This window comes from Athene cunicularia (genome assembly GCF_003259725.1).
Source record: "Athene cunicularia isolate RWA chromosome 1 unlocalized genomic scaffold, athCun1 chr1_part1, whole genome shotgun sequence".
Lineage (NCBI taxonomy): Eukaryota > Metazoa > Chordata > Aves > Strigiformes > Strigidae > Athene > Athene cunicularia.
In genome coordinates this window covers 91805155-91815427 of record NW_020799091.1, presented here as the reverse complement: position 1 = coordinate 91815427, position 10273 = coordinate 91805155, and positions in this window count along the sequence as shown.

Below are 10273 nucleotides of genomic sequence, written 5' to 3'. Positions count from 1 at the left end.
GCTAAGTCCAAGACTAGCATTTTAGCATAATCCTGAGGAAAGATTAATTCTAGAATATTTTTAGCCCTAGCTTTGAAAGTAGACAGCACTTGATATGAACTGAAAAGCGTATTGGTAGAGAGTGGGCAAGTCAACACATGCAGAAAAAAAATAATCTTTGTTTATAATCAAAACGGGGTGAACAATTAATCCTTATAAAATTCATTGTTAGGAACAAAAAGCTGCAGGGTAAGGTGCTTTTCTTTTAACAGGTTATCTTTGCCTCTGCAGCATGAGAACAGTAAACTATTGTTGCTTCACTGCTTGTGCCTAAAATTCAAGAAAGAGAGGTAGTTCTCCACACTCAAATTGTGCCTCTGTGAGCGTATGTGGAAGAAGGAACTTTACCTAATCTTTTCTTACCAGAGGGGAATAAGATCTTGACCTTGTTTGAGCAGCCATGCTTACCTACCCAGTCAGTTTGGGGGAAAAGAAGGGTTTTTCAGCACACAAGCATGTTTTATACCTAGTAAGTACAAACTTGCTCCAATCTTGCCTGTATACTGTAATGAGCAGAAAATATTTTTTAATATTTTTTCAATTTTTTCTACTTTATCAAATCTATGTGGTTTGGGGGGGGGGTGGTCTTCAATGATGAAAAATTATTATTTTTTCCTCCCTATTAGTTAAGCTGCTGCTGTTTTACAGGATAACTCTTGAAATCTCAGGAAATTGAAACTTACATCCTACTGGCTATGTTCAAGGTCCTATTACTTCCAGAAATAAAAGCCTCCAAGGGAAGCAAGAAAGTCCTATCTTCCAAGTTTGAAACTGTAACATGTCTTCTACAGGACTGTATGTGTTCTGTGGAAAACATTATGCCAGTAAGCTTGTTTGAAGGAGTGTAATCTTCCCCTGTTAGTAAATGAGAGATGGTATCAACACTGTACTTTTTTTTTTTTTTTTTTTAAACCTATATCCATATGTAAATAGACTGGTGGTAAATTCTTCGGCTTTTCCCCCCATTCTTCTTCACTTCTAGTAAACAAAAATATGATCTTAATCCCGTTGGCTTAAATGCTATTCGGAAAATTATTGTTTATAAACATTCAGGAAGTATATTGTTCCTTAACGACATGAAAAAATCTTTTGATCAGCATTCTCTGGAGAAGCTCAAATGCACGAAGGTGTACTAAGTCAAAATTCACCAAGTGCTAATTAAGTGTTTTTCTTATTTGGAGTTAAGACCCTGTGAAACATGCAAAAAACCCCGTATTCATGTCTGCTTCAATGGATATGAGCTGAGTTGATATGCTCAGTATCTTGCTCAGGAGATTTTTGATCCTGGCATACTTAATGCATACAGTAGGAATGATATTGATCTAATGTGAAAGTATCCTTTATTTTTTGGTGTTTTTTTCTTTTCCCCCCCCCCCAGTTATTTCAGATGTGTTCTGTATCCTCCTTAGTCCTGTTTCTCAGTAAAGCATGTGTAATCTGTTACCTCCTCTTTTCTAACAGGTAGATTGGGAAGGGCTGTTGCTCAGTATTAGCAAGCTAGTAATTAACAAGGTAAATAGCACGATATGGTCAGAATGATCCAGTATCCAAAACTGTCAGTGTATTTATGAATGTTTGGTGCCATTCAGACTGGACTGAAAAAATGGTGTTCAGCTTCTCAGTATTATTTTGGAGGTGACTTGCTAATTAAAATTGATTAGCATATGCTCTTTCATCAGTTAAAATGGTTTCTTGATTTACGTTCTTGAGAAAATATGTCTAGTAGTAGAAGATTCTAACTGTAGTCAGTTGTCACAAAACCAGTTTATTTAAATTATAGTCTACATTGGGCTACGTAAACAGTTGGTAATATTTATGTAGTAGATTAAAGTCCTACAGATTCACATAGATAATTCTGCAAAATGGGAATTATTTCCTTGTGAGGAAGTTCACAGGAATTGGTAGAAAATGTTCACAATATTAATATTGCAGATCAAATTCATCTTCATCTTGTCCAGAGAATTGCTTCTGTGCAAATGTTTACTTCCAAAGATTTTTACATTTCATAGTGAAATGTATATAGTTAAGTTCTAAAAAAAAAAATATCTGTCAAGCAGTGCTGCTTCAGATGTGTTCCCCCCCTCCTTGTCATTTTTGTTCATGTTCTTACTGTTTTGGGGCCTAAACTAGACTGAAAAAAAAAAAAAAATCAGGATTAAAAAGTGTCTGTCTGCCCTCTCCCCTTTCATAAGTTTCCCACTGAGTCATTCTCTTCAGGAATTTTGGCCAGTTTTCCAACTACAGAAAATTACTCTTAAAACCTTCATCCTTACCTGGAATGGGAACACCAAAAAGCAAATTGCTGTGTAAACAGCCATGAAAACAGTTAGCCCGGGAAACCAATTTATCAGAAAGATTACATGTCTTTGTTTTTAGAAGGAACGTACAGATTATATCAGTTTTTCTTACCCTTTAAGCAAATACTTTCTACTTCTCAGAACATTTTCTGCTTCCAATATGTGGTTGTCACATGCTGGAAAACCTTACTGAGGGAAGGGGCTTTTGGTGTTGACCCCCTTTCAGTGATGCTACCTTAGCGATACATGGAATGTGTGATATTTGGAGTTTAGTTTGTCACAGGGGAGTGTCATATAGTAAACAGATTTATCTGTTGAGTATCCCTTGTGCAGAAACTGTTTATCTCCCTTGAGTATCCCATGTGCAGAAACTATTTTGTTGAGAATCAGGCCAGCACCTTCTGTGAATGTTCCAAAAAAGCCTAGAAAGAGGAGGACCAGAAGATCATTAGCAGTTTTGAATATACATATTTTTAAAAAACTTCTTTTAGCTTGGCATAATCGCCTCTAGCTTGTATTTGAAACCACATTCATACTAGACTCTCAATAATAAAGTAGTGGTTTTAAAGCGTTGTTGGGGGTAGATTCTTGCAGAAAGACTGTAAAGATGGAGTTTTTGTAACATTATGAAGAGAGTCCCATCTCCTTAAGATAGGAAATGAGCAATCAACTGGAAATAGATTGTTTTGAAAGTGTGCCTCAGCCATTAAGAAAAAATGCTGCTACCCTAGACATAGGGTTGAACTGTGACATCCATGAACTATGTAAAATGATTTATAGATGTCTTAGAGCACTCTTTTCATGATTTTGGCCATAGCAGGATCTGGTTTTGGCTGTAGCAGTTGGTGTTGTGTAAGATTTCCATAGCGGGGAAGGATCACCTTTTTTGTATTCAGAGGGAAAATACCCTAGGTATAGAGGAGACTGTGTTTATTCTGCATTCCAAGTCTGCACCCAGAGGGGAGGAAAAAAAAGCAAGATTTTGAATTTCAAGAGGTGTGCAGACAGTTGCTTTAGTTCTTTCAGTTGCACTTTAACCTAAAAATGAGGAAGGGGGCTTTGATTGATTTGTAGTATGTGCTTGCATTACTTCAGCTGTGAAGGTTCACTCAGTACAGCCTTGAAATTTTTTCTACTTGTAGCTGTATTGAGGTTAAATCTCTGCAGAAGACTCTGTCAGATTATCATCTGCTACCATGCCTTCAGGAGGCTTTCACCACCCATCAGGATGCATGCTTCAGTTCTCTTTGTCACTCATTGCCAAAACTGAGCCTTGTCTGCACCTAAACTTGGGCCAGGTAGATGCGCTTACTGTAGTATCTCCGAACTTTCTTTTATTCAAAATGTAAGTGGATGTTATGTGGGAATTAAGTCCATTTGTGTGACTTCCCCTATCCCCACTCCGACTTGTCTGAAGGTCTCAGCAGAGACTGAAAACTGTCAGATACCTTACATAAGAAAAAATAATCTATATTAATAGAAAACTACCTGCTGTAATCCTTTCATGCTGTTCTATCCAGTCATGTAATTTTTGCTTTTTTTGTACCTATCACTCATACTGAGCTGCTGAGTTTTATCTTGATTAGTATTTTGCCATTGCTGCTTTAAGATGAATGAAATGGTTATGTTCTTCCGAATATCCCCAGTGCAGATGTTTTTGAAACATAGTCATATCTCTTATGGGTTATAGGGTATAAAAGCAAATTAAAAGTTTGAGGTTTTATATTGTGACAAACTTGCCTGTGATTTGATGATATTGAGTTCATCATCGGGCTTTTTGTCCTGATAGGAGTAAATGTGCAGTTTCTAGTGATGAAGTTCTACATTAAAAAAACCCAAAACCCAACTGCTTAATATTTCTAAAGTGTCATTTAAGTTTTTTTTCCCCACAGAAGTAGCTTTAGTCCTGTAAAGTACTTTCTAAAGTTATTGGTCAGTTCCAGTCTCTGCTTGAGTAAAACTGTCCAGGAAAAAAAAAAAAAAAAAATTGATTCAAGGCTACGTATAGAGTAAGGATTTTGCCCAAATTCTACCTTCAGAAGCCTAGCAGAAACTCAGTTGTAGGCTGTGGTTCTAGAATAACTTTGCTGTTATTTATTTATTTATTGAAAGCTTCATATATATATATTAATTTCACATGATGTTGAAAATAATTGATACTTACATGTTTGAGCAATAAATTGGGTGCTTCAGCAAAGTCTACAAACTTGTGCTCAAATCTGATCTGCTGAGGTAGTTACTTAGGATTGGTTTGAGCTCCATTATGTTGCAGTAGTGAAGGCAAGAGTGCAAAACTTTTCCTCAACCCTCGAATGTTTTGACATACAAGCTTTCTCAGGTCAAGTCTGGCCATTTTAGAATATCTTGAACTCAGTGCAGAGCTCATCAAGCATGGTTACTTTTGATCAAAACTGGGGGAGGGGGAACAGGAAGGGAGTGTAGGAAGCAATTTCCTTTTGTCAAGAGCATGGTTAGTGCACCAGCCCTGCCTGTTGGAGACCTGAGTTTGACTGAGTGCCCTGGGCACTGTGTTTAGAAGTTGGACTTAGATGTGGAGCTATACAGTCCTGCAGTTCTAGCTGGGTGACTGTCCAGGAATACACTATTTACAGGGCTACAGGTAGTCGGGAATTTAGGTTGTATTCTTGCCTGTGAAGGGAACTGCACTGTACAGGTTGGAGCCTCTAATGCTGTGTATGCATCTTGTTCAGTGCTGCTATAATGAAGAATACCTAAGTCTTTGGAGCAGAAGAAGCGTTAGAGCTATCTAGGATTTCAGTATATAAGTGTGATCTGCTGCCTCTGGCTGAAACAGCAGATCACACAGTTTGTGTACAATTCAGCTCATGAATGCTGGTTTTTGGCTTGGTGTTTTGTTTGTTTGGGGTTTTTTTTCCCTTTGGAGAGTCATACTGGGTTAATCAGTTTTTCAGGTGAACTGTCTTGTATGCAGTAATAGAAAACACTATTTATAGCTCATATAAACAGACATAAGGTATATCATAATGAAAGTAGTAAAGATAAAAATTGAGAAGATTAATAGTCTTAAAGACAAATTCAGAAGAAATCTTAGGAAAAGGAAGATTTAGAATAGATGTCAATATATAAATGAAATTAACTTCTTAAGTTCTTAAGATTTAACATAGAAAACTTCTGTAAGGAGGATAAATACAAAGAAATGAAGACTGTAGAAAAGAACAAGCAGATATGTTCTAGAGAATGCAAGGTAATTTAAAGTGTAAAAACCACCTCATTTTCTAATTGAGAATTACAGTATTACAACATTTAATGGGGAAACATACAGAAAAGTAGTCATTGGTACATATAAGGTTAATACATCAGAGAAATAATAAACCTTTGTTCTCATAACTTTTAAATATTCGACTAATGCGTTATTTATGTACGTTTGGTAAGTGAAGGACCTCAAATTTTAGAGCTCCTATAACAATCTGTGAAAATATTTGAATTTTGTTTAAAAACTAAATCATAGTTTAAAATAAATGCATAACTTCTCAATATTATGCTGCTTTTTTTTTTTTTTTTTTTTTTTTTTTTTTTTCCCTGAGTGGATTTGAAAGCTTGGTTTTTAAGTGGAGCATACTCCACCCCAGTTCCGCTCAGGAGTGTGTTTGCAGTTGCTGCAGTATGAGAAAGGGGCAATAGGAGTTAGAATTGTAAGCTGCTGAGGGAAGATTCCTACCAAGGGTGAATGTGGGAAGAAGAGGGAAGGAAAAGGGTGAGTAGAGTAGGTTGATAGGAAGGAAAGAATAAGGAACTGTGTTTGAAAAATTAAATTGAATAACCAGCCAGAGGAGGAAGATTTTGATTGCCAGTCTGCAAGGACAGAGAAAATGGGTTGAGGGAGGGAAAAGGAGCACCAAGTAAAAAGTAATAACAAGTTAATAACAGAATGTTTGTAATGGTGAGAGGAAAAACATCCCATCTGAACTAAACCTTGTGGCAAAGCAGCACCTGGTGCCTGAGAAGGTCTGGGGAAAGAGGAATGGAAGTGAGGTGAGAATCATGAAAGATAAGATTAGGATTAGTGAGGTGATAATCAGACATGAGAGAAACCATTTTAGCAAAGTGGAGTAGGCAGATAGTTTCATGAGTAGGGATGGAATATTTGACAAGGTTATTGCCATCAATTCTTTCTCCACTATTGGTGGCTTTTAAGTAGAATGTTTATTAATTGCAGTGATTTATTTCTTTGTGTGCCATTTAGCCACATGAGCAAACATAGTATAGTAGTTATTTGTATGTTAAAGCAAGCTATGAACAAAAACGCTGACTTAAGAACCTGTACTAAACTGAATTAGGGGATAATGGTGGTTGACTTTTGTCAGCCTTCTCAAGTTATTTTCTCTCTGTTTCTATATTTTCACTGATTAAATGTCTACTGAATCTTCATTCTTGCTCGCTCTTCCCCCTTGTACCTAGTGCATGTGGCACAGCTTCTTTCATTTTAAATCAATTGGGTTAATTGGAATGTTTCGAATGTTATGTCTTGCTAACCTAGCCCATTCAGACTAAAGCAGGTTAGGGAACAATTTCACTCACAGCCAAGGTGAGGGATGGAAGCATACTTCAGCTCTTGACAGAGAAAATAGTTGGTTATAGCTAGGTTTGACAGCTCTGTGCCACCTTGGCTTCTCTGATCCTGCATGCATGTGTCTTTCTGCAGCTATCTTGTGAATACATACAAATTCACGATTTAGTAAAAGTGTTGTTTGTTTGTTTGTTTGTTTGTTTTTAACTACAACACTATAACATTAAGAAAAGTTTATGCAGACTTTCAATATATTAAAAATATTATCAATGTATTTATCTGTTGGCACAACTTTGCTTGAAGACATTTACTGAACAAAATTTGGTGACTCGCTCCCAATTGACAGACCTATTAATTTTAGACAACTCAGAAAATGGAATACTTTCTACCTTTGGATAGTCATCAACTTTTTTTTAAAATCTTGATGTCACAGCAGACATATTGTTTGGTTTTTGTTTGATTTTTGTTTGATTGGTTTATTTTTTTGGCATTTTGGAGTGTTTTGTAAGTTTGTTGTTTTGGGTTTTTTTTTAGTCTCCTGAAGCTGAGTGCTCAATATATTCCATGTTATGATTCTGATTCCTGTGAATTTCTTTTAGCTACATACTGGTAATTCTGTTGGTTTTCTTCTGAGAGAATTAAGTTTCTCCTTCTTGAGATTCTTTATATTCTTTGGTAACATTTCCACATGATGCATATAAGTCACCCAAAAGCATCCTGTTAGTATCACAAACTTAAAATTAGCCAGGACGAATTAGCAAGTGTGACTCTTTCCACCTTTTCTGTGATGTGCGGTGTGAATACTATAACCAAAGTGGCTTTTTAAATCTACCCTCTAGACTTGAATGAGTTGCATGGAAGTCAGCATATGGTTGTTAAACTGGCAATGATTTCCTATATCGTATCTTTGCAGTCTTTTTGAGTAATTAGTAGGATTATGCAAGGTTACCAACAGATAGAATTCAGCTTGCAGTGCTGCTGTTGTTGATGTCATGTTACAAAGAGCGAGCAGTTGATTAAACATTCTTAGAAGGATGTTGCCATTTAGAAATACCCATTTTACAAGTATAAACCTGGAAATTACTTTCTACTTAAGTGCTGCTTTTCTGAAAAAGAATCTTCTGTATAGATACAATAAAAAATTTAGCTATTGCTCATACAGTATTTTTGTATACTGGCTTAACAGAAATCAGGCATTGTAATTTTTACATTTCCTTATTAAAAATATGCAAGATACTGTGTTGCCACTCAGCTTTTCATGTCCTATAGAATTGTGTGATGGTCTTATCTGTCACTGAAAAAGAGGATTCCAGCATATGGATGTAGTCAGAGGACGAGGTTTTGTGTCAATCAGTTGTTTATATTAGTTAGCAATAGGAAATGGTGCTCTGTCCCTTCTCCCCACATATTTTTTTCTGTCCTTTATGCTGCTGGAAAGAAGCAGGTAGTTGTCAACTCCCTACCTTGAACTAATGAGATTGGAGATGCTTAATGTATATATAAATATAAATATAAATATAAATATAAATATAAATATAAATATAAATATAAATATAAATATAAATATAAATATAAATATAAATATAAATATAGTATGAATGCAGTACAAACTCTTTTGCTGCTGGCCTGTTTGCATGTCTGAAGATTTATGGGTGTGAAGATGAAGAATACTTCTTTAAGCTTTTGTTGCTGTGGCATTTTTCTTTCCCATATGGTGACCCATCAGTCCAGAGGCAGCAGGATGGATAAATAAGATCTGTGTTGCATTGTTCCTTTGGCAAACAAAACAAAAACCCTGAAGACTCAGATAAGTGAATGAGGTTTTGGGAAAGAGTGAGTTATGCTGTGCATGCTCACTATATGTATGCTGTTAGGCCACTGCAAACATAAATAAAATTGATTTCTTAGAATATTTCAGATTAAAGGGCCCTTGAGAGGTCTTCGGTCTGATCTGCTCAAAGCAGATTTCTCAAGGCTTTGTCCAGTTGGGTCTAGAAAAAATGGAGAGCTTTAATTTCCCTGGGTACCCTGTTCCAGTGTTTAATTATTTTAGTAGGGAAAACTATTTTTCTTATATCCAACTGGAATCTTCCTGATTTCTCTTTGACTGTTGTGGCACTGTATACCTTGGCAAAGACCTTGGCTGTCTTCTTGATAACCTCTTAGGTGTTGAAAGACTATTGCTTTGTACCCTTACGCTTTCTCATCTCTAGGCTATACGAGCTCATTTTCCTCAGCTTGTCCTCATAGGCCAAATGTTTGAAATTTAACAGGATGTTCGATTTTCAGGTTTTTTTCCAGGACCTTTGGTCCCTACTTGCAGTTAGCACGTCTCCATCTTTTTTTTTTTTCCCTATTAAAAAAATCATGGTAGATTAAGAGGAAACAAGGGATATTGTCTATCTAGATTTCAGAAAGGGCTTTGGCTTCTGTTTCCCATAAGTTTCTCATAGAGAAGCTGATAGAGTATGGGATGGATGAGCAGACAGGTAGATTGAAAACTGACTGAACAGCTGAGCCCAGAGAATGCTCATCAATGGCCTGAAGTCTAGTTGAAGGCCAGTAACTACCATTGTATCCCAGGGATCAATACTGAGTCCATCTTCAACATCTTCACCAATGATTTGGACGATGGGACAGAGCGTACCCTCAGCAAAGTCACAGATGCCACCAGCCTGGGAGGAGTGACAGATAAACCAGAGGGTCATGGTGGCATCCACAGGGACCTCAACAGGCTGGAGAATGGACAGACAGGAACCTCATGGCGATCAACAATGGGAAGTGTACAGAGGCCTGCAGGTGGGGAGGAACAACCCCATGTGTCAGTACATGCTGGGGGCTGCCTGTCTGGAAAGCAGCTTTGCAGAAAAGGCCCCGTGGGGGTCCTGGTGGACACAGAGTTGAACATGAGGCAGCAATGTGCCCTTGCTGCAAAGAAGGGCTGATGGTATCCTGGGCTGCCTTAGGAGGAGTGTTACAGCAGGTGGAGGGAGGTGAGAGAGACAATGTGCACAATCTGTAAGGCAGGAGACTGAACAACAGGAAATGGGTGATATTTTTTTTTTTTTTTTAATTATTTTTTTACTGTGAGAATGACTGAGCCCTGACACAAATTAGTCCAGAGAGTTTGTGGAGATACTTAAAAGCTGATGGTCTGCAGTATCTCATTCTAGGAGGCCCTGCTTGAGCAGGGGGCTTGGGCCAGATGACCTCCAGAGGTCCCTTCCAACCTCAACAATTCTCTGACTCTGTGTATGTGATTTAGAGAAATAGAGGATACATCTCATGTTTTTTGTAAGCTCTGCAGAAAGTTTCCTCAGCAGTAGGCTGGAGGTTTGAGTGTTTAATTGGATCCATCCCAAGTTTCATGTGGTGGTTGCTTTTGATG